Genomic DNA, 26885 nt, shown 5'->3' with positions numbered 1-26885 from the left:
CAGAGTAGAGACGGATAGATGGAGAAGCACACTGAACACGTGTCGGCATGGAAGACGTACGATATCCATTATTAGAATTGAAAAGAGCTTTGGACGACCTAAGGCCAAATAACGCGAATGGGATAGAGAACATTCTTTAGGAATTTCTAAAATCATTGTGCGAGAATTTTCCCACAGTCATCTTAACAGCTCATGCATTCAGATTACTGACAAGAATATTGTTGTTGTGGTCTTCAGTCCAAAGATTAATTTGATGCTGCTTTCCATGCTGCTCTATCCTGTGCAAGCCTCTTCATCTCCGAGTAATTACTGCAACCTACGTCCTTTTGAATCTACTTACTGCATACATCTCTTCGGCTCCACTACGATTTTTACCCTCCACGCTTCCCTCCAGTACTAAACTGGTGATTTCCTGATGCCTCAGAATGTGTCCTACCAACCGATCCCTTCTTCTAGTCAAGTTCTAACACAAATTTCTCTTCTTCCCAATTCTGTTCAGTACCTCCTCATTAGTTATGTGATCTACTCGCCTAATCTTCAGCATTTTTCTGTAGCACCACATTTCAAAAGCTTCTAATCTCTTCTTGTCTAAACTGTTTATTGTCCATGTTTCACTACCATACATGGCTACACTCCATATGAGTACAGAATGGACTTCCTGTCACTTAAACCTGTAGTCGGTGTTAACAAACTTCTCTTCTTCAGAAATGCTTTTCTTGCCATTGCTGGGCTATATCTTATATCTTTCCTACTTCGACCATCCTCAGTTATTTTGCTTCCCAAATAACAAAACTCGTCTACTACTGTAAGTGTCTCATTTCCTAATCTAATCACCTCAGCATCACCTGATTTCATTCGACAACATTCTATTCCCTCGTTTAAATTTTGCTGATGTTCATCTCTTGACTCTTTTCAACGCACTGTGCATTTCATTCAGCTGCTTTTCCAAGTCCTTTACTGTCTCTGACATAATTATAAAGTCACTGGCAAACCTCAAAGTTTTTATTTATTCTCTCTGGAATTTGATTCCTAATCCAAATTTTTCTTTTGTTTCCTTTACTGCTTGCTCAGTAAACATTGAATAACGTCGGGGATAAGCTGCAATCCTGTCTCACTCCCTTGTCAACCACTGCTTGCTTTTCGTGCCCCTCGACTCTAATAACTAGAATCTGGTTTCTGTACAAATTGTAAATAGCCTTTCGTTGTCTGTATTTTACCTCTGACACCTTTAGAAATGGAAAGAGAGTATTCCAGTCAGCACAGTAAAAAGCCTTCTCCAAGTCTACAAATGCTATAAACGTAGGTTCGTTTTTCCTTAATCTATCATCTGTGACAAGTCATACGGTCAGTATTCCGTCACGCGTTCCTACATTTCTCTGGAATCCAAACTGATCTTCCCCGAGGTCGGCTTCTACCAGTTTTTGCATTCTTCTGCAAAGGTTTCTGTTAGCATTTCGCAAGCGTGACTTACTAAACTGATAGTTTAGTAATATACGCACCTGTCAGCAGCTGCTTTCTTGAAATTGGACTTATCATATTCTTCTTGAACTCTGAGGGAATTTCGACTGCCTCATACATCTTGCTCACCAGATGGAAGAGTTTTTGATGGCTGGCTCTCCCAAGGCTATCAGTAGATATAATGGAATTTGGCCTACTCCCGGGGCCTTGTTTCGACTTAAGTCTTTCAATGCTTTGTCAAATTCTTCACGCAGTATCTTATCTACCTTCTCATCTTCATCTACGCCCTCTTCCCTTTTTGTAACGTTGCCCGCAAGTACATCTCCCTTGCATAGACCCTCTATATACTCCTCCCACCTCTCTGCTTTCCCTTCTTGCCTTAGAACTGGTTTCCTACTGAGCTCTTGATATTCATACAGGTGGATTTTTTTCTGCAAGTGTGTCTTTAATTTTCGTGTTCGCAGCATCTACCTTACCCCTAGTGATATATGCTTCTATATCCTTACATTTGTCCTTTAGCCATTCCTGCTTAGCCATTTTGCATTTCCTGTCGATCTCATTTTTTAAACGTTTGTATTACCTGCGCCTGCTTCATTTATTACAGTTTTAAATTTTTTCCTTTCATCGCTTAAATTCAATATCTCTTGTGTTATCTAAGGATTTCTACTAGCCTTCCCCTTTTTACCTGCTTGAACCTCTGCTGCCTTCACTATTTCATCTCTCAAAGCTACCCATTCTTCTTCTACTGTATTCCTTTTCCCTGTTCTTCTCGATCGTTCCCTAATGCTCCCTCTGAAACACTCTACAACCTCCGCTTCTTTCAGTTTATCCAGGTCCTATCCCTTTAAAATCCTGCCTTCCTGCAGTTCCTTCAGTTTTAATCTGCAGTCCATAACAATTAAATTGTGGTCAGAGACCACATCTGCTCCTGGAAATGTCTTACAGTTTGAAACCTGGTGCCGATGTCTCTCAATTACCGATATATAATCAATCTAAAATCTTCCGGTGTCTCTAGCTTTCTTCCACAACAATCTTTCATGATTCTTAAACCAAGTGTTAATTTTGACTAAACTATGTTCTGTGTAAAATTCTACGAGGTAACTTCCTCTTTCATTGCTTTCCCCAGTCCATATCCACCTACTGTATTACCTTCTCTACCTTTACCTTCTACCGAGCGAGGTGGCGCAGTGGTTAGCACACTGGACTCGCATTCGGGAGGACGACGGTTCAATCCCGTCTCCGGCCATCCTGATTTAGGTTTTCCGTGATTTCCCTAAATCGCTTCAGGCAAATGCCGGGATGGTTCCTTTGAAAGGGCACGGCCGATTTCCTTCCCCATCCTTCCCTCACCTGAGCTTGCGCTCCGTCTCTAATGACTTCGTTGTCGACGGGACGTTAAACACTAATATCCTCCTCCTCCTCCTTTACCTTCTATCACATTCCAATCTCCCATGACTGTTAAATTTTTGTCTCGTTTGTTGTAACCAGCTTCAAGCGAAATGAACAGGAAAAGACACTAATCTTTTTTAACTCCACGCGCGTGGATACCAGTTCACTTCCGCAGCTCATAGAACGTTTAGCCCACGACGTTACTGAAAAGTAGCAGTGGGACACGAACACAACATGAATGATCTAACAGAAAATCTTTCGTACAACCAGTGGCTTCGGATAACTGCAATAAATAGAGCCTTTTCACCAATACTGCAGATTCGCAGGCACCATATCTAATTCCAGCTAAGCCGTCCAATCACACCCAGCGCCAGCTAACAAGTGTGAGTTCAAAGTTATTCCTAAGCGTGGTTGCGCAACTGCCTCCGCAATGATTGGCTCATTGATATTCGCAACAGTCACACTAAACCCTAATTAAAAAAGTCCGCATTTAAAAAAATAAAAAGTGTTAGTGAAAATGAAAACCTAGTTGTTGCATCTTAAATTAAGTAAAAAAATGAAGAGACCCTTCTAAGTTAACAAGCATCAGTGAAAAAGTAATGATCGTCCCAATTTTTACGTAGCTAGGGCAGACAGAACATTTTCCAAACGATACAATGAAAACATGTCAGCTCTTCGGTGAAATGCAGGTCATTAATCTGCAATGGCAGCATAGTATTCCAGACATCAATAACGGTCTTAGAATTTCTTGAAGACAACCTTCAGGTACAAAATTCAATGCACTGCAACACTTGATATACAAAGACAACAAATTTTCCAATACATTGACCTGCTTAATTGATAGACAGTAAATAAAACAGGTTACTTTCTGTATTCAGTAATGATTGTCTCTTAATACAACAGTCTCACAAGAAGCAATTAAGCAATTTCCTTAATCCTGGCTGAAAAACAAATACAGCTTATCTTACCTCTCATTTCACCTACCCCGTCACTGTCTCCACTTTCTCTCTCTTTCTCTCTCTCTCTCTGTTTCTTCATCTCTACCCTTCTCCATCCCTCTGTCTCTTCCTCTCCCTCCTCTCTATCCCTCTCTTCATATCCATTGCACCCTTCTCCCCTTCCCTTTACCTGTCACAACACACAGGACGTAATCACTGCGACGTTGCAGTAAATTTCATTCACGCAAATCTAAAATAATGCGAAGTTACAACCGGAAAAAGTATAAATTACATATTTATCAAAAGTATAAATTACATATCAATAGAAGTACGCAAGCATATCAAACTGATCTCCTTATCTGTTATCCTCTAAATAATATTTTAATTTCTTTTCTTTCGTCAGTTATGTAAATGGATGTAACAGTGGATCTAATGCTCCGTCACATCACTGTAACATATGTTAATACGTACCATTTGACTCATGATATATACACACATAAAAAAACGTTTTTTATCATCCCTGTTCCTAGAACTCCTGAAGACAAACGTTAACTGTGGATATTGTATCACAGACACAGTCCCTTAGACTGTTCATAGATGTCGCTAAGCCGGTAAGTGTGGCCGAGCGGTTCTAGGCGCTTCAGTCTCGAACCGCACGACTGCTACGGTCGCAGGTTCGAATCCTGCCTCGAGCATGGATGTGTGTGATGTCCTTAGGTTAGTTAGGTTTAAGTAGTTCTAAGTTCTAGGGGACTGATGACCTCAGATGTTCAGTCCCATAGTGCTCAGAGCCATCTGATGTCGCTAAACACGCCCAAAGATGTAAACAACCATGCATGAGCAGCGCCTATTAGACGTGTGGGATCCGACAGCTGATCAGTTCCAGTTACTCCACCAGGAAGGAGGTACACGGCTCGTGTTGGCAGTTCAACCATGCCTAGACCGTCAATACCGCGGTTCTATCGCGTCCACAACGTTACTTTGTGCCAGGAAAGGCTCTCTAAAGGGAAGTATGCAGACGTCTCGGAGTGAACAAAAGCGACGTTGTTCGGACATGGAAGAGATACCGAGAGATAGGAACTGTCGATGGCATGAGTCGTTCAGGCCGGCCAAGGGCTACTACTGCAGTGGATGACCGCTAACTACGGATTATGGCTCGGAAGAACCCTGACAGCAATGACACCATTTGAAATAATGCTTTTCGTGCAGCCACAGGACATATTAAAACTCAAAATGTGCGCAATAGGCTGCATAATGCGCAACTTCCTCGCCGTTGTTCATGGCGAGGTCCATCTTTGCAACCACGGCATCATGCAGTGTGGTACAGAAGGGCCGAACAACATGCCGAATGGACCGCTCAGAATTGGCACCACATTCTCTTCACCGGCGAGTGTCGCATATGCCTTCAACCAGACAATCGTCGGAAACGCATTTAGAGGCAACCCGGTCAGGATGAACGCCATAGACACATTGTCCAGCGAGTGCAGCAAGGGCGATGCAGGACGTATCAGATATTAGGCTGATAAGAGCAGATACTGCAGTTTGATCATAGCCAAAGGAGATTCCTTGCTTTTTTGGGGTGGCATTATGTGGGACCGACGTATGCCGCTGGTGGTCATGTAAGGCGCCTTAACGGCTGTACCATACGTGAATGCCATCCTCCGACCGATAGTGCAACCATATCGGCAGACATCGACAGCATATTGGCGAGTAATTCGTCTTCATGGACGACAATTCACGCCCCCAAGGTGCACATCTTGTGAATAACTTCCTTCAGGATAACGACATAGCTCGAATAGAGTGGCCGGCATGTTCTCCACACATGAACCCTATCTAAAATGCCTGGGATAGATTGAAAAGGGCTGTTTATGGACGACGTGACCCACGAACTGCTCTGAGGGGTCTACGACTTATCGCCGTTGCGTAGTGGAACAATCTGGACCAAGAGTGCGTTGATGAACTTTTGGATAGTATGCCACGACGAATACAGGCGTGCATCAATGCAAGAGGAAGTGCTACTGGGTATTAGAGATACCGGTGTGTACAGCAATCTGGACCACCTCCTCTGAAGGTCTCGCTGTATGGTGGTACAACGTGCAATGTTTGGTTTTCATGAGCAATAAAAAGGGAAGAAATGATGTTCATGTTGATCTCTATTCCAGTTTTATGTGCAGGTTCCGGAACTCGCGGAACCCAGGTGATCAAAAACATTTTTGATGTGTGTAGTTTCAAACGTCAGTGCAGATGTGGCACTTCTTCACCAACGAAGAAGGTGAAAGACATGTATTCAAAAATCGCCCACTCCTTGAAAATCAAATTGTTATCCGACACGCTTTGTACAGAAATTACAAAATAAAAAATTAAAAGAAATCAGGAATTACGCCAGAATATTATTAACCAGTAATCCCTAACTAAGGAATTACAGGGATGGTCGTAATGCCTGTTAATAAATCACTGTTTTGCATAGTACGCATTATGGTGGATTTAGGGAGGGGTTGCGGATGGGGGGAGGCAAGAGAATAGGGAGAGAGGATTTATTACATGCAAAGAAGCAAGTCAACCACCAACCACCCCGCGTTGTAATGTTCGCACCTTTGAGGAGCCATACATTCGAGAAATTCGCCTCATGCACAGTCAAGATTTACGACTTTTAATGACATGCAGATCGAAAGCAATTCAGTGAATAATGAGGCTTACTCCATCATTCGCCTTGTACCTGCGCCGCGTGTGAACTGTGGACTTTTATTGCCACTACAGCGCTGAATTGCAGAGTTTACGCATGCAGACCGCTTGTTTGTCACATCCTCTTTGAATACATCTGAAATTCAGATTGGAGTCTGCGACTTTTTCCAAGCTTTTACGCTGGTACTGTTACGATAACCGTCTCTGTTGCGAATTTAGCTGAAGGGTCGAATGCGGAAGACCACCGCGAACAGTACTGTTCTTTACAGTCTTCATAGTACAAAACGGCATATACTGTCGGTATATTGATTGGATGTATGCTCAGGTGCCAGTTCAGTTTCTAAATGATTCCAAAGTAGAGATAAAGTACCGATGCCGCTGTAGAAGCTTGAAATGTGCATGTAGAGGATACTAAGATTTCATCGTTTCATAAGCCGAAATCCAGATGCTACAAAAATTGTGCCGATATCAACACTACTTCATTATTTCAAACTGTAATCGTTAGATGATTCATTTATTAACTGGAGATTGTGGCCCTCACATCGTCTAGATATATCTAAGACTCCATACTCAGATCAAGATATCAAAAAATCGGTTTCAGCAGATAAAAGTAGGCTATAAAAATGTTCATACAGCACGCTTACTATAGTAAGAAATCCTCATTTATACTGACAGATATAGAATAGTAATAGATAGATAGTAGCACTGAAAGCAGAAAATCGGAAACAAGGCTACTAACAGCTGGGGACCTCGGTTTGCCAGTCCCATAATACCCACAGATCGGATATTCTCCTGAGTTTTGCATTAATTCAACACAGATTTTGCTTCTCTCAGGAGCGACTCTTTTCAATTTACACATAAAAACATAAACAGCATTTCACTCGTTCACAAAGAAACCTTTTATCTTCACATTTTGAACCAACCTAAATCCTAATTGCACAAGGAAAGAAAATAAAACTAAAAACATCACTTCGATCAATCACACAGAAACATCTTTATCATTATTTTTACCAACATATTATTCAAAATGCATATGTCACAAATTTAAACTAATCAATTCTTTCTCCTCACCATCCTCTCTACTCCTCACTGTCCTCTCTATATACCCTACGTACTCATTTGCCATGTCGCTCAATTGTTCCGATTGGGCGCCTTCTGCGCTGATTATTTGTCATTGCCGGTTTTGTTCATTTCCATTTGCTGGATTATGTCTAGGGTTGGCCGGCCGAATTTCAACATCATGAGGTGCTCAGCCTACAGACCTATTCCCACCGTATTCATCGTAGTATCGATTCTGGTTGCCGTACCTGTAACGTTCGCGATCTTGCCCACGTCCTCGATCATTTCCGTTGTTCCACCTGTGTTCGCGACTGTTACCCCAGTTTCTATATGGCCGGTCCCGATTATTGTTCCGTTCGCGTCGCGACGACCAATCACGCCGTTGATTAGTACTACGGCCACGACTGCGATCGTCCTGCTGTGCCCCGTAATAACTTTGTGCCTGTTTAGGCGGGCATTCTGCTGTATTATATTCCAACTCTTGGAGAAGTGTCTTAAACGTTTCCACGTCCTCTTTTCATCGTCCCGCAAGAATGACGTGGCGCAAGTGCATCGGCAATTTCGTGATGCATATCCCAATTAGTTCCGCAGGCCCGTATGGATCGTATAAAAATTGATTTGCCTGCAGCATTTGGTCGAATAGGCGTACTGGGCTGCCATAACCAGAGTGGTTCAAATTTGGCAGCATAATTATGCCATGCTTGACCCTATCTTGTGCCGCTTCCGACCAATAGGCGGACAGAAAGGCTTGTCGAAACTCCTGAGTGGAGTTGCAGTGACACGCAGCCGACCTCATGTGAATCGCCGGTTCGCCTTCCAAATAGCCACACATATATATCTTATGTGAACTTGCCCAGTCGGGGGAAGACAAAACTCAAATAGCTCAAGCCATGCTCGTGGATGTATTCCTTTTTGCGAATTTTGAAATATCTCAAACTTTCTCACCGTAAGGAAATGTTTGAAATCAAATCTTCGCATTTCCTCCCAGCGAGGCCCTTGAATGTTTCTATTTTTCTCATGTCTCCCCCTCAAAATACATTCTTCCCTGTCGTCAAAATCTCCCTCGTGGCCGGAATTCCTCTCTGCACTGTTCATACGGCTATTTTTAGTGCTATTGCCGAGTTCGGAATCACACGCCATGCGGTTTTCCAGATGCCCCACGCGTTCTTGTAATTCGCCTGTTACGGCTTTGTGCCGCCTGTTCACTTCGAACTGTCTCTTCTGAAATCTAAGAAGCGAACGCACTTCTTCGGTCTCTGCTACCGCTACCGGTGTAGTATTGTTCTCGCTTTCCGTCACCTTCATCGTGCCTACGATGTCCGCTAATCCCGCAATCTTATCATGTATTTGTATGTTGTCCTCCGCCCCAGTCTGCTTCAATTGTTCTACTTGCTGTTCGAGTGCGTGAATCGCTTGACTGTTGTCCGCTACTGTGTTGCTAACGGATGCGGGACAATGCGTTTCCGCCTCCTGGACCCTCGAGAGTACCTGCTCGCGTTCCCTTTGGCATTCTTCTCTCAGCACTTGGAAATTCCTAAGTAGCTGTTCTTCGCTCTTTTTCGATTCTGCATCGCGACTCCGCTTGCCCTGTTCTAAGGCTTGCAGACGGTCATCGATTTGTTCAAATGTACGGCCTAATTCTTTCATAATATCGCTTTTTAATTCACTTGCCAGATTGTTTATTCTTTGTGAGATATCATCGGACACTCTCTGCAACGACTTGTCGACTTTATTTGTCTGCTGGATTAGTTTTCGTCTATTTGTTCGCCTAGCTCGCGGATCGATTTTTCAGATTTCTGTGTCATTTGTTCGCCTAGCTCTCGGATCGATTTTTCGGATGATCCTTTTTGTTCTCGGAAGGATTTTTCTGATTTCTCTGCGTTTTCTTTACTTTGATGCAATAAGGCTTTTATGAGTTCTGCCAAATCAATTTGGTTAGTTGGAGGCAAATTAATTTCTGGCTCTGTTGTGAGCCCGTTCGTCCTGTTTTGCATTTCCTCTTAAGTATTCCCCACTGCATTTTCGGAACCGTCCGACGTGTTAATATTCGAAATCAAATTATCCCCTTGGTCCATGTTGATTAAGTTGTTGGACCGCCTACTTTTGCTTGGTTACGTGTCTGCATTAGTTCAATTTATACCCGGTACGCAACACACTAATCAGAATAAATGTATCCCCCAAAAGTTACGACAGTCACACGAAAGGTACCCAACCTAGTACGCACTTTTTCACATGCAAAACAAATTTATATCTTTGATCGAAGTCAGTGCAATCTACAAGCGAAAAAAAACACATACATATAAAACAAACAAATATAGAAAACAAAACAAGACGAACAACACAACGCCGCTCAACATCGCCGTGAATCTTTTGAAAGTCTGATCAGAAACAACGCAGAAGTTGTTTGAGCGCTAGCGAAAAAAAATTAAGATTATACCACGCTCGCAATCTAACGTTTCAGAGATTCCAGAGTCTAGCGGAATCGCAGAACATGGTCGCCATGTGTAAGGTTGTTGCTTTAATTGGCTATGAAAGCGGTACTGATAGACAATAAAAGCGGGTTAAAAGCTGTGAGCTGTCTGGGGAAGTTAACCTTGCATTACTGCGCAACTGTTCCACCAGGTATCCAGTCTAGCTTACCAAATTCCCAACCAGACTAACATTAATTATAATCTTTTAATAGTCATATGACAACCGGTGATATGTATATAAAAAGAGAATTTAAATAAAAAGAAATAAATCAGTTTCTATTTGGAAATTTATTTTAACATTGATCATTGAAATTTCAGCATATTAAACTCGATTCATAACTAAGCTGGTGCCTTATTTAGGATTGTGAAAATGTGAGATTGTAATCTTACGGAACACATCAAATATGGAGCTAAGATTGGGGGACTGCATACAACACTGCATTCATAAAATAACACACGAACAACGTTGAAACATATGCAAGAGGAAATTAACCACAACCAACCGATTCAATTTTCCCCCCCGAAGAAGTTACATTCGTAGCGCAATCCTGTCCGTCATGTAATTACCACACACTGGTATACTAAATTCATACTAGCTCTCTGTGAAATCTTCCCGAAAAGAATAGCTGAGGGCTACTTTGATGCTTACACCACATGCTTCACGTGGTCAACTTGGTTTACACAAAGAGTGTAATTCCACAATAATTTTGATAATTAAAATAAATTACATCGAAACGCAATTTACTAAAGAAAAACCTCGAATTGGTTACTATCGTCTTACTATTAACCTGATGGGTCAAACAGTTGTATAAGCACGTGGTACTAGTCTCACAAAGTACACCCCACGTGGGTTGAACATAAAGAAAAGTTGCTATATTGAAAAATATTGTCAAGACGAGACGTTATAATCTCACGCACATTCGCATTTAAGATTGATGATCTTAGTTAGAGTTACTGATCAACACTTGGTTCCACTTTACTCACAAAGTAGTGACAAAGTAACTATCGGAAGATATTCTGAGCTTCACACGCGAATTACACTGTGTTGCAATTTAAGATAACATTACATGTTTTAGAGCTGAACCTGAAATAAAGGTGATTAAATTTTCAGTTTGGCTGAACTTAAGAAATCCATTGTCCTACGGACTTAGCAGACACGCGCTTAGCTGGAGATCTTACCACTTTAGACGCTCGCCGCAGACAGACTGCCGTGGTCCCTTCCTGAGGGTGGCTCACAAATACAAAATGGAAGTGGCCAGAGGGGCAGCTTCCTATACCAACATGACAAGGGACGGACAGGACCATACTAAGGATAGAAACCTCTTTGCTTTTAGAAAGCGTAGCTACCTGTTCTGACGTTGGTCCTACTGTTCTCTAGCAGACAGGCTTGTCTGCTACCCTCAAGCATGCAACTAGAAATACATTTGCTCATTCATCCTCTCACACAGAAGGGAAGGGGGATGACAGTATCTTATCATATACAGTATATAAAAGAAAGCGGATGTAGATTCCGTATGAGACTGTGTGACATGAATTACATATAAACTGTGTTTTAAAGTGTAGTAGTGTGACAGATCGTTCTTGTTTATGTGTAAAAGTAACACGTTCCACTACTCAGTCTCCTCCCAGATAGTCAGAAACGCCACAGTAAATTTAGAAGAGGAATTTATGCCGTAAATGACAACAGATTTAAGAAATTAACATGAAAGGAATCCAACAGAGACATTTCAATTCTATTTTTCAATATCTTCAAAATCTTTTCCAATATCTTCCTAGTTTCGTGGACATTGGAGCACTCCTCTTATGCGTAAAGAATATTACCGTATGATATGTCAAATTTCACACGATGAGATACACAATAAAGGTGAGGAATAAGCATCACTAAATCTGTATGACACGCATAGTTCCACATTTCTTGGCCTTTTTTATTCTTTTCCTTTATATTGCAAGATATTTTAGGGCTAACGTGGGTTGTGTTGTATCGCTGTGCTGCTCTCACCGACAAGCGTCGATTGCTGTATCAAAACAGTAAATAGGCTGTTTTACTCTACATTTTTATTCTACAAACAACATGACGGTGGTATATATATTTGTATCGATTACCTGCATTTCTGTGTACACTTCGTTACAATGTCCCCTTCATGTCTTCGCCATTACAACAGTATCATCCACGAACTACATCAGGTTCGGTGTCATCCATTTGCTCATTCGTATGCAACTTGAACAGCAAAGGTCCTGCAACATTCCCTTCGTTACGAAACACCTCGATGAGTACAGACGCATTACATAACAAACTTAAAACAACTTTCGAGACTTTAAAAGAAAAGAGATTTATGTAAAAGGGATTCCTCTGTTAAAAATACAACAGGGAGTAACTGCATCGTTAAGGATGCAGTGAGAGCCTATACGAGGGAAACTGTCTACTAACGTGTCAGAAGAAATGGGTACGTTTAAGTACACGAGTGGGTCCCATTATTACAAGCTTGAAAGAGATTTGGAAGACATGCGATTAGGAGGGATCGATAACACTGGAAAGGGGCAACGGAACGGATGCAGAATGTTAGTCTAGAAATCTTGGACTTGTGACGTACCACAGAATTTTCGGAAGAACATCGTTGACACAATCCTTACGACAGATAATTGCGAGAACTGTCACACAGTCAGCTTAATAGCTCAAGCATCCGTTACTGATACCAAGACTCTTACATTCGCGTTAGAGAATATTGTGGTACAACATCAAGATTCACTTGCAGGTGTATTTCGTTTCGATTACTGTGCCGTGTAAGTAAGTCACTGTGACCTGCGAAATAGGATATTAAAATCATGTGGCACGTGTTTGGCAGTTGATTTTCCTTAGTCAGTACACAAAGTTCTGTTAGAGTGTTAAGCGCCACCACTACATACGAAGGTTGTACCATATGATATGTAGAATCGAGAGTGTTACATGTTTAACAAAGCACGGTTGCCTCTTACTCTTATTGACTGTGTCTGACAGGATAATACTTTTAATCATATCCTGAGTCCCCTAAATCGCTTAAGTTAAATTCGGGAGTGGTTCCTTTGAAAGCGTAATCCTAGCCTGTCCTCCATGTCTAATGATCTCGTTGTCGGAAGGTCGTTAACGCTAATAATCTTTTCATTTTATTTCTAAGGTACATAATATTAAATGGACAACATAAACCATTTTCATTATACCGATGTTTGTATCTGGAGCAACGCGAAAAGATTGATGTTTTTGGTATACCCAGCATGGGAAAGTGCAACTCCCTCAAGGACAAGACATTTTACTGATAAGTGAGGTGACATGTAGTTCGTAATTGTAGAAGAATATGATAACAAATTGACATCAAGTGAAGTATAGAAGTCTCTGTGGACAATCCCCAAGGAGTGGCATCAACACACACGCGTGATAAGTGAGGAAACATGAAGTTCATTATTGTAGAAGTATATGATAAATTCACACCTAGTGAAGGGCATATGTCTCAATGGACGATGCCCAAGGGGTGGCATCAGCGTGCACTGTATCTACCTCTAACAACAGCGCACACGTTTAATCGTATGCGATCCTGGGGTTGGCGCTGGATTATCCATCATCTTCCCGTCGAAGAATTAAGACTTATCTTCCTAGAATGACGCCCTTCAACATGGAGCGAGCACTGGTAGTTATCGATCCACCAACACCAAATGTGACATTGAGTTGTAACTGATGGCTCCCACACCATGAAGCATGAGATAGACCTGTGTATCGTAGGTGAACGCACTGTGGTATAGGCAGTTCACCAGATCTACGCCACAGACATGTACGCCACCACTCACATAAAGAGAGAATCTACTCTCATCACTGAAGCACAATTCCACGGTTCAGTCAACTCTTCCACGATGCTAGAAGTGTCAAGATGTCAGGCTCACTTGACCTTAATCCTGCAGCAAGCAGATAATTCCCGATGGTTCCACATGAGATAGTACGTGAAACATGTGTCCAGATTTCGTCCCTGGATAGTTGGATGACGTTCAGTCGACCACCGTTGCTCGTATGCTGCTTCGATCTTGAGATGTGTCTGTACTATGCTGATGTGCAGTACCTGGACTGCCGATTCCACAGATCACTGTTGATAGCAGCGACACACTACTGATACATTTTGGCCAACACATACAGAAATCCACTGATACGTCCATCTTGCTTCTGGTAGGCCCGCAGGTCACACCAATGTTCAAGGAAGGAAATAAAAGTAATCCGATGAACTGTAGATCCATTTCACTGACGTCGATTTGCAGCAGGATTTTGGAGCAAATATTCTGTTCGAAAATTATGAATTACCTCGAAGGAGACGGGCTACTAAAACATAGGAAGCACACATTCCCAAACAATCGTTGTTGGGCGACGAACTATCTCTTTATTCTTAAAAATGCTATCGAGAAGGGACATCAAATAGATTCTTTATTTACGTAATACCAGAAGCGTTTTGACATCGTTCCTCACAAGAAACTTAAAATCACATTGGGTGCCTATCGAGTATCGTTTCGCTTGTGTACTGAATGTCCGCCCCGACAGCTGAGTGGTCAGCGTGACGGATTGCCGTCCTACGGGCCCGGGTTCAATTCCCGTCTGGGTTGGGGATTTTCTCCCAGGGACTGGGTTATGTGCTGTCATCATCATCATTTCATCCCCATCCGGCACGCAGGTCGCTCAATGTGGCGTCCAATGTAATAAGACCTGCACCAAGGCGGCCGGACCTGCCCCGCAAGGGGCCTCCCGGCCAATGACGCCAAACGCTCATTTCAGTTTTTTGTGTACTGAATTCGAGATTTTCTATCAGAAAAGTCACAGTTCTTAGTAATAGACGGCAAGTCATCGAGTAAAACAGAAGTAATACCTGACGTATTGGTAGGAAGTGTTATAGACCCTACGCTGTACCTAATCTGTGTAAACGATTTAGAGGACAATCTGAGCAGCACTCTTAGATTGTTCGCAGATTATGGTGTCATTTACCGTATAATAAAGCCATCAGCAGATCACAGCCAATTGCAAACAGACAAGCTATCCGTGTATTGTGAAAAGTGGCAATCGACTGTGAATAAGGGAAAGTGTGAAGTCATCCACATGAGTACTAAAGGAAATCGGTTACACGATAAGTCACATAAACCTATAGGCTGTCAGTTCAATTAAGTAGCTAGGAATTACAATTGCGAACAACTCATATTGGAACAATCACATAGGGAGGGCAAACCAAAGATTAGCGGGACACTTAGAAGATACAACAGGTCTATTAAAGAGAATACCTGCACTACGCCTGTCCGTACTCTGTAAGAGTACTGCTGTGCGGTATGGGATCATAACCAGATATAACTAACGGAGGACATCAAGAAATTTCAAAGAAGAGCAGCTCATTTTGTAGTATCGAGGAATTGTCAGAGAGTGCCACAGGTATGATAAACGAGTTGATGTGCCAATTATGAGAACAAAGGCGATACTCGTTGTATGGAGAATTCTCACGAAATGTGAATCAGCAGTTTTCTGATCTGAACACGAAAACATTTTACTGTCGTGAAGCAACATAAAGGGAAATTATTATTGCAATGACATAAGAGAAATCGGAGCTCGTACGTAGAGATTTACGTGTTCATTTTTGCCACGTGCTGTTAGAGAGGGGTACGGTAGAGACATAAAAGAAATTAGAAGACTAATGCGTTGGTTGATCTATGCTCCCTATAAAATGTATTCATGCAACAGTAATAAATAAGAACATGTTATATTTGCTTTTAAACCTGTTACCTCTTTACAGTCACCTACGCGAAACGCACACCATCATTTCAATGTAATTTAGTGAGTTCACATTTTACTCTTATTAGTTTTGCGTATTTTATACATAACATTTATGCCTTTAAAAATATTTTTACTTTTTAACTTGTTGTTGTTATCTCTGTAATAAAACAAATTTATCCTTCTCCTTTTCCCTCTTGCCCTATACCTACTTTCAGTTACATATACTGTATAGTTTTGGCAATATTTTACAAGCAAACACCATTTTGGTACTTTTTTACATTTTATTTGTGTTGCTGTGGTTCTTTATATGTGTGACCATTCGTTTACGACTTTCCTGTATTTTAAATTATGTTTTTCTCTTGCATTCAACTCTACGATATGATGTCACTAGCCCCCTCTTGATCATTTAGTTATCTTCGGCGTTATGGCATGCTTTGTGCCCTCAGTTACATTTTCGTATGTGCCATATTCACATGATCCCACTCCCCGTATGAATTTCTTCTTCCTATGAATTTCTTATTCAAAAGTCGGTATGTGATTTTCATATACTCTTCATGGTACTTTCTTGTTTCTCTTTTAGCTACCATCACAGTTCTGTTCTTGATTTTTGTAATCTTTTCTAGATAATCTGAAGACGAGTGTATTGGAAACGCATCATTAAAGTAGTTGCCTTACAACCAGTGACTGTTAAATATTTATTCAGCGTCCATATCAGCACTCATCAACTTTTAAATTTCATAGAATGGGCACATACCTCTTGTGTGACTACATGTCACACGTTGAATGTAGAGAAACAATCTGAAGGTGGCTCAAAAAAACCTCTGCCAGACGCTTAGCTGTGATTTGCAGAGGAGTTATGTAGAAGTTGATGAATGCGCCCCTTAAAATGTCTGAAGGTGTTCAACAAAAACACGTACTTGCGGATGGGGCATAATTGTACTTTAGAATGAACGTTCACCTACAAATCCAGAAAGTTATCGTCAGTAGACTCAAAACAATGGCTGACAGACAGGCCTCCTGCGCACCATCTTATGGCCGATCACCGTGACAATTGAATTACTAACACTGCAACCCTTCATTACGCACTTATTATACCGTGTGCCAGTGGGCACAGTCGTCTAGAGCGTCGAATTTCTCTTCCGTCGATGTATACAGGTGTTCGGAAATTTCTGTTACAAACTCCTACTACTTGCAGAGTGGAGTGAGTATATAGTATTTTGAAGTGGGGTACATATTCGAAAACTTACTGTTTCCGTGCTACAACCATTTCAAAACATGTTCGCAACGCAACCACTTTTACGTGTAACTGCTTAGGTGCGATCGAAAACATCACTTGTTTTACAATTCCACTCATTAATACCGAAAGAAATTGTAAACGTTGGCTTCCGCGGCCGTTGTCAGAGTCAACAAAATTCTTCTCGGTTTGGGACCGCATTGTCAACTATAAAATTCCGACATTTCGGCGACTATTGCAAGACGCCTCCCTCAGGGTGTATTGCTAACTGCTGAGTGGGTTCTAGTTTGATTACTTATATACTACGGAGGATTGCTGTCATTGGATATGGGGGTGAGGAGGAAGGGTATTAGGCGTTCTTGTATTGGTCTTTGAATTTCGTGTTGTTATCGACGTAAATAGGCGTTTTCCTTTCCAGTTTCCTTTATTGCTTGCCGTTGGTGGAAATCGGTGAATAGGAAATTGAGCGGATACTGCAGCGTAGCGCTGTTTACTAACTGCCTAGTATCGACTAGGGCGAGTCTCCGCTAAGTTGTCACTGCTGGTAGCCAAGACGCTGGGAGAAGGTACTCGTCTTTCTGTTCATGTTGTCTGGTCGCTTGGCTATTTCTATAGCCTCTCTCATCTTCCTCCTCAAGCTAAACGGCTATTTTGCCAGTACGCGGGCCTCTCGAAATTCGACCTTTTTCCTGCACTGTTCCAATAAAGGAAACTCCAATGGAAAACGCTTACTTCCGCCAATGACAACACGCAATGCAAAGATCAATAAAAGAACACCTAACACCCTTCCTCCTCATCGCCATATCCAATGACAACAATCTTCCATAGTATATAAGTAATCAAAGTAGCGCGCCCATTCAACAGTCAGCAACACACCTTGAGGAAGGCGTCTCGCAGTAGTCGTCGAGCCGGCCGCGGTGGTCTAGCGGTTCTAGGCGCTCAGTCCGGAATCGCGCGACTGCTACGGTCGCAGGCTCGAATCCTGCCTCGGGCATGGATGTGTATGATGTCCTTAGGTTAGTTAAGTAGTTCTAAGTTCTAGGGGACTGATGACCACAGTTGTTAAGTTCAATAGTGCTCAGAGCCAAATGGTTCAAATGGCTCTGAGCACTATGGGACTCAACATCTTAGGTCATAAGTCCCCTAGAACTTAGAACTACTTAAACCTAACTAACCTAAGGACATCACACACACCCATGCCCGAGGCAGGATTCGAACCTGCGACCGTAGCAGTCCCGCGGTTCCGGACTGCAGCGCCAGAACCGCTAGACCACCGCGGCCGGCGCTCAGAGCCATTTGAACCATTTAGCAGTCGCCGAAACGTCGGAATTTTATAGATGATAATGCCGTCCCAAACCCAGAATAATTTCATTGACTGACACCGAAAGAAATTGCTCGTAATTGGTGGGTTCTCTTCAACGTGATTCAGTACAGCCTCTTCTGATTCGGGTGTGCGTTGTCTCCTTGGAGTACAGCAGACATCTGTTGACGGTGAAGGTACTCTTTGTGGAGAAAAGGGTGCAGGAGTCGGAGGTTGTGGTGAGAGGCACCCACGTGCCTTGCTTATACTGTGGCATCAAGCAGTCAGGCCTGCAAGATGAGTGGTCTGCCAAGCGAGTGGATTCATTCTTATTTATCGAGTAACATGAACTCTCGTACTCTCAAATAAGTTACAAATTATCCTCCTGTATGAATAATACGCAACGGAAACGCACATCTGACTATCAGTGATTTACAGAAGTCAGACTGTTCACTACGCACTGGCAATACCACATTTTCTTTGTCTTTTATTTAACGGCTTTTATCAACACGTGGCCACCGCACTGAATATGAATGGCGCACACATTATAAATTCGGGACATCATGACAACATACAATTCGAAGGAAAAGTCCACCAATCTTTTTCTTTTCACTATCTTATTTATTCCGATAAATTCTATAACCTAAACACACAAATTCTATAACCTACAACAATAACACATGAGAAATTCCGCCCAGTGGGCATGGCTTTACATTGGTGAATCTCTATATTATGGTCTCGTAATTATTTAACGCTACAGTGCACTTTCTGGATAGGATGGTGGATCTTTTATTATTTCTCACACTTCGAGTCTCACAATCATCATCACGAAACTTTCCTCCAGACCGAGCGGTATAGAAGGAACAAGCATAACCCACTAATCTTTTGAAACTACCTCGCTACTCTCCCACCCAAACCACACATACCCAAATTACATGACATACACCACACTACAATATGAAATACTACACAGGTAATAGTCACAACATTATCACTTTCAGCTTTCCCACTTCAATTAATATTTATCCCAGTTTCACACGACACTGCCCCACTTCGTAATTCTACTTTCCTACTATGAACTCTGGAGATATATGCACGTCTTCCTGTGCAATGCAAGCCAAGTGGCGTTGCTGGATAGACAGCCGACTCACCTTGTTTCTCTCTCAGAGTTTGAATCTAGCGTCACACGGAATCATATCACGCAAAGTAATATTAAGAACGTATTCATCACACACGCCAGTCCTCGACTGATACCATGGACGAGTACTTCTCTTTATCCTTTGTCTCATACACAGTTTGAGACTCACACAGTACTCACCACGTGGAAGTACTCGTCTCTAATTTCAAGTCCTGCACACGCCATTTCTTAAATATTTCAACTTATGGTACACACGCTATTTCTTAAATATTTCAACTTATTGTACACATGCTAGTAATTCAGCTTAACTTAAGCACACGGAAGTATTTCAACTTATTGCTACACGTGGTTTCATTGTGACCGTTGGTCACTTCTGAAGATTACTACAATCCCATTAATATTACCTGCCTGACATTTAATTCTCCCCACAAAAGTTCCTGAAATAGAGAAATTATAATTACAAACTACTCTTAAATATTCCACATGCATACCATGTCTCCACTCTTTGGTCATTACGGAGCACAACTAAAACAGGTCATAACAGCACAAGATCCAGCGGCAGAGTGCTGAAACATGGCCGTTCTCGAGGTCCTCTCGCACCTCTGCTGAAGTGGGGGAGCACCTTGCTACCGTATTGGTCAGCCACATTTCAGGCGCTCAAAGCTCAGGTAAATTTCGTCTCTTTGGTCCCACCAAAGGTGGCCAAAGGATCGACTCAAAGATGATCATATATTCACATTCACTATCTGCGGTTAGCAGACGACCATACATTCATTCATTTCAAAAGATCTCACCAAACTGGATGTAGGGATTTATTTTGTGGGAGTGCACATGTGATCAGTTAAATAAATAAATTGTCATTCTTTCCCACACTGGTATCCGGCTTCGCTGTATTAATTGAAATTGAGTTATTTTACAAAAAAAAATGTGTTGTTCTGACAAAAATAATGAAGTATGTTGTACCTATTTTCAATGTCGGGCGGTACTGTACCCTTTCAGTGGAGAACGATTTTGATAAAGACGATGAGCAGCTCTTCCACTACCGCAAGATTCGCCATTCAGAAGGATAAACTCGGTGTATTCTGCAAACGTGTACTCAATCATGTTACTCTAAGACACACAGACACATGAGTGAGGCTCTAATCAGGTCAGAGATGTGGGGTAGACGTTAAATGACATCGTGTTGTGCACCTACATAGCCAACATGTTTTCAAACGACTGTATTACGTAAACGATACGTTTCCGGACATGAAATCCTATTCAAAATATTATTTAATCACTCCCCCCTACAAGTCCTGGAAGTTTGTAATGGGGATTTCCTGACATCCTGCAGAGAACTTGGTAATGAGATCATGTCTTCCCACAACATGCTAATCGGAGCACCTATTTGGACAGCTAGTGCGTTTTAGCTCCATACCAATGAACCATACATTTACTTTCAAAACCTTTTCTTAAAGAATTTACTTTATTTACTAGCGATTCGTCATGAACAGATTTAATCACACTAGGTGAGAGTGGAAGTAGTTGCCAGGAAGTAACTGATGGAAAATGAAATTACTTTTAACAAATGTGAATTTTATTCCTAAAACCTTTTTCAAAAACAGATTTAAAATTATAAGCCGAAATGCACCCTCGAAATATCAAGTTACAATTTTCTTTAGAGGCAGACAGAACAATATTAACAGTATGAGCCTTCGGGCTGAGAAGCTTGCCTGCTCCCTCTCAACATGGCCGTAGTCTTGACCGCTCACAACAATCTCCGAAAGAGTACACTGGTTTAAATCTGCAACACACCAGATTACTTTAAACTAAAAAATTTTTAACAACTTACACAAACACGTTAACTATGCACCCCGTAGGAGGGATGGAAATCGTACAACACTCAAATTATTTGCCACCGAAAGTATTGTTTTTTAAGGGCTCTTACGGTGGAAGGGTGGCAACCTTATAACCGAAAATGACTATTTAAATAAAACCCATAAAATGCAGACTTACATAAGATGTACAATATGCTCTACATTACACATATACCACCCCGCAAGATGATAGGCAAGATAAAAACATATTTCAAGAATTCGGCCTTTAAGCAATAAATTCGTTAACACCGAATCCGACAAACATGACAGAGGCAGCTATTAACGTATGGCAGACAGACAGACAGACAGACAGACAGACAGGCACTAACTGAATAACATATGCGGACGAGAGACTGACCAAGAACACAAGTAGAATTTAACAAGTAACTGAAACGACATATCACTAATCACTTAACTTCTAATAACTGCGATTTCCGGCAAAGACCTGGCGCTGCACCCCCAAAACGCTCTCCCGAACCGTCCGCTGCCAGCCGCTTCAACGGACGCAGGAAGGCGCGCCGATCTCCCGTCTCACGGCGTCGCAGCTCGCCCCGGCCAGACCGATGTCGTGGGTTGACCCCTGTTGCTCTCGTGTCGGCCACGAACCCACTACGCGTCGCTACACGTCGCGGCCCATTGGACTCACGTGGCGACCCCACATGCGCCGACGCTCCAGGCGGACAAGTCCCAGTGCGCGACCGACCAACCGATCGATCCAACCGCCAATGACCATTGCCCTGAACAACTAGAGCAGACTGACGACCTAACACATACTAGCACTCCGGACAACAGACAGACACTGACTGTCCCACACTGATCCGGCTGACCAACTGAACAGACTCGCCGAGACTGACAGACACCCCCCGCCGAGTTTTTCCTTTATTGATTTTCAATTCCCCCCGAAGGGGGCGGGCTGGCAGCAGCTTAGTACGCTGCTCTACAGCCGACAGACTTTTATTTTAAAAAACGGAAGAAGAAAAGAAACAAGAAAAACAGGTGATAGAACGGTGACGCCAAGTGTAAAATGGCGGAAAAATGCGGAAAGTTAAAACAGAAAGCAAAAGGGGGTTGGTAACGTGAATAAAAGACAGGAATCAGACGAGTAACATAGTACACACACCATTAAAGAAACACGGCGACAGTCTGGTGTCTGTTCGCAAGGGATAAAAGGCACACCCAGCGACAGTATGATGGCCGTTCGCAACACTTCCCAAAAAACACAACACGGAACACTCACTGTAAAACACTCACTGTAGAACACCCACTGTAGAACACTGCACGAAAGTGGCGGCACAAAGATGACACTCCCGAGCCAAAGGCTGATTGGGGGGGGGGGGGGGAGGGGGACCTGGAGGAGGGGCCCCCGCCGAGCTGATAGCGCCCCTTAAATGCATGTGAACAGGCAACGTTTCGCCCTTTTCCACCAGAGGGAGACACCAAAGCTGTGATTTCCACAGCGGCGCCACCGCCAGAAACGGAAGGCGACTGCTTTACACTACGCGCTGCGGCGCGCTCTTCAAAACAGCAATTTTTACTACGGCTCAACTGATATGTCACTTTATTAGACAGGTCGCAAATGAACCACTTGAAGAAATAAAGCGAGATACATCCAGATAAAAATAGGATTTGATGTTTAGCAGGTGGTGGAGGAAAAGAAGAAAACAACATATTAGCAGATACACTTGCAATGAGCCTCGTTTTCGAACCATTTACTGCTCATCGCAGTGGAAACGTAATAATTTTTTCTTCCCCGACGCCGGCGTCAGCACCGTGAAATATACATCAGGGGCACTCGAGTTTAGGATTTATCGGGCCTACGCCCGCGGCTCGCCAAGAGGCCCAGACGCCTCGCCAGACGTGGTCGTCCCGACCGATTCCAATTCGCGCCTGGGAAGGGAGGCGGAGCGCCAACCCCTACCACCGAGTGCTCGCGAGGAATGGAAAGGGCGAGGAGGGCTGCGGCGGTAGGTGGAAGTGGGCCTGGGGGGGGGGGGGGGGCACGGGGCTCGGGACCGTAGGCGGCTTAGCCCCCGGAACGGAAGGACGGCGGCCCCAGATGATGTTCGGCGAGCGGTGAATGCGGATTAGCGTCCTGGGGGGGAAGTGGGAAGGCGGCGTAAGCGAGGGGGCGCGGGTGAGGGAAGGTGTCGGGAGAGCTCGCGAGAGAGATTCTGATCAGCTGTGAGATATGTCGGCTGCCGAGATGAAGGGGTCTTCGGTCTCCCTCCGGCAGCGCGACGTGCGAGCCGGGGACCCTCTGCAGCGAGCAGAGCCACGGCCGCGACGCAGCCAGCGCTGACGTTTTGATGGAGTACTCGCGGCGGGGCGGGCGCTGACCTGCGATGCAGCGCGCTGTGTGGTGTCGCGCGATATGCGAATGCAGATAGGCCGGCAGCGGGCGACCGAGATCGTCGCGCCGATGCTCCGTCGGAAATAGGTGCTCGTACCGCAGCTGTACCACGCTCAATATTGGGGGATTTTAGATCTCGCCGACAAGAAGCTCATTAAAGACAATCCGATTAGGTATTAGTCATACTCGCAGACTGCTCTTCCCGTGATTTTTTTTTTCTTAAATAGAAGGTTATATGTGCACTGATACCCATCAACATAGCAACGCTCACTGTCTTCTTAATTACGAGGGGCATTTAATACGTAATGTAACATAACGGGTGATCAAAAAGTCAGTATAAGTTTGAAAACTGAATAAATCACAGAATAGTGTGGATAGAGAGGTACAAATTGACGCACATGCTAAGAATGACGTGGGGTTTATTAGAACCAAACAAATACAAAAATTCAAAAAATGTCTGACAGATGGCGCTTCATCTGAACAGAATTGCAGTAATTAGCATAACAAAGTAAGACAAAGCAAAGTGATGTTCTTTACAGGAAATGCTAAATATGTCCAGCATCATTCCTCAACAATAGCTATAGTCGAGGAATAATGTTGTGAACAACACTGTAAACCATGTCCGGAGTTATAGTGATGCATTAGCGTTGGATGTTGTCTTTCAGCATCCCTAGAGATGTCGGTCGATCACGATACACTTGCGACTTCAGGTAACCCCAAAGCCAATAATCGCACGGACTGAGGTCTGGACACCTGGGAGGCCAAGCATGACGAAAGTGGCGGCTGAGCACACGATCATCACCAAATGACGGGCGCAAGAGATCTTTCACGCGTCTAGCAATATGGGGTGGAGAGCCATCGTGCATAAACATCGTACGTTCCAGCAGGTGTTTATCAGCCAGGCTGGGGATGATGCGATTCTGTAACATATCGGCGTACCTCTCACCCGTCATGGTAGCAGTTACAAAACCAGAATCACTGATTTCCTCGAAGAAAAAAGGCCCGATAACGGTAGATGTAGTAAATCCAATCCATACCGCGACTTTCTCGTCGTGTAATGGAGTTTCCACAATAGTTCTAGGATTTTCGGTAGCCCAAATTCTGCAGTTGTGGGCGTTGATGGACCCCCGGAGCATGAAATGAGCTTTGTCAGTCCATAACATGTTACTCAACCAATCGTCATCTTCCACCATCTCTTGAAACGACCACACCGGAAATAATACCCTCCGCTTCACTAAATCGCCAGGTAACAGTTCATGATGCCGATGGATTTTGTACGGATAGCATCGGAGAGTACGCCTCACTGCCTACGAAACACTAGTATATGGAATGCCGGTGCGACGTGCTACTGCACGAGCGCTGACTTCCCCGTGCATAGACGAACCCACTACAGTCTCTATTTCTTCCTGAACTGTCTCAGCAACATTACGCCTTGTGCCCGGTCGGCTGCTACGGGGTGTATCGTCTAAACAACTCATGGCTTTGAAATTCGAAATCATTCTCGCCACTGCTGCATTTGTCAACGGACGTTTACCCGTTCGAATTCCCTTCCTATAGCGATAGGATCGTAACGCTGAACTAGCACATTCCCCATTCTGATAATACAGCTTCATTAAAAGCCCTTTTTCAGGTAACGTCAACATGCTGCGACTGCTGGTGCATCTGATTCTCTCTCATTACAGCTCTTTTTATGCACGATTGTCATGCGCAGTCACTGGCGTTTTGCTGTCCAGCGCCATCTGTCGGACATTTTGTGAACTTTGTTTTTTTTGTTCTAATAAAACCCCATGTCATTCCAAGCATGTGTGTCAATTTTTACCTCTCTATCTACATTATTCCGTGGTTTATTAGGTTTTCAAATTTATACTGACTTTTTGATCACCCGATATTTCCTTCTGAAAGCAGGGTGGTTCTATTCAAGATTCTTATACACCATGTTATTTCCCTAAGTTTTGGCTACAAAGCTCTATTCTTCAACATAATCTCCGTTCATTGGCCGGCCGTTGTGGCCCAGCGGTTCTAGGCGCTTCAGTCCGGACCGCGTGACTGCTACGGTCGCAGGTTCGAATCCTGCCTCGGGCATGTATGTATGTGATGTCCTTAGGTTAGTTAGGTTTATGTAGTTCAAAGTTCTAGGGGATTGATGACCTCAGATGTTAAGTCCCATAGTGCTCAGAGCCATCTGAATTATCCGTTCAATGTGACGGCCTTTCTTCACCTTACTGGGAGAGTACGTGTGCCCACATGGTACCACTCTCGTAGTCGACGTCTGAGCCGACATCTTTCTGCATCAATAACCTCCCCATCATCCACATACTGTTTTCCGCAGAATGCAACATTTATTGAGCCAAACTGTTGGAAGTCGGAATGTGTGAGGTCTGGGCTGTAGGATGCATGAAAGGAAACAGTCCAGTGAAGATTTGTAACCTCCTCTCGAGTGTGCAAACTTATGTGAGACCTTGCTTTGTCACGGAGAAGGAGAAATTTGTTTGCGTTTTGGTGGTGACGAACACGCTGAACTCGTGTCTTCAGTTTCCTGAGGATAGTACGATACACTTCAGAGCTCATCGTTGCTCCATGAGGGAGTACACCAACAGAACAGCCCCTTCAGAGATCCAGAAGACCGTCGCCATGACTTTACCGATCGAGGGTGCGACTCTGAACATTTCCCGTGGAGGAGAGCTGATGTGATGCCACTTTAAGGATTGGCGTTTTGTTTCCGGCTCGAAGTGATGAATCCATGTGTCATTCCCTGTGATAATGTTCGACACAAAACATTTTCATAATCACTTTAGTTGCCCGCCCGCGGTAGCTGAGTGGTCAGCGCGACAGAATGTCAATCCTAAGGGCCCGGTTTCGATTCCCGGCTGGATCGGAGATTTTCTCTGCTCAGGGACTGGTTGTTGTGTTGTCCAAATAATCATAAGTTCATCCCTATCGAAGCGCAAGTTGCCGAAGTGGCGTCAAATCGAAAGACTTGCACCTGGCGAACGGTCTACCCGACGGGAGGCCCTAGTCGCATTTCCATTTCCATTTATCAGTCTAGTGACGGACAAGCCATTCCGCATGGCTGGCCCTTCGTTGCTCTTTGTGTTCATCAAATGTTGAGGAATCCAGCGGGCACACTTCTTTAAATACCCTACTAGTCGGTGCGTGTGTCAGCAGTATCAACAGAGACGCCCAATTGTACAGCGAGCTGTTGTAAGCAGTCGATCATCTGGAATGACTTTCGAACATTGCAGGAGT

This window comes from Schistocerca cancellata, chromosome 3, assembly GCF_023864275.1.
Source record: "Schistocerca cancellata isolate TAMUIC-IGC-003103 chromosome 3, iqSchCanc2.1, whole genome shotgun sequence".
Lineage (NCBI taxonomy): Eukaryota > Metazoa > Arthropoda > Insecta > Orthoptera > Acrididae > Schistocerca > Schistocerca cancellata.
The sequence above is the reverse complement of the archived record's forward strand: the minus strand, read 5'-3'. Positions refer to the sequence as shown.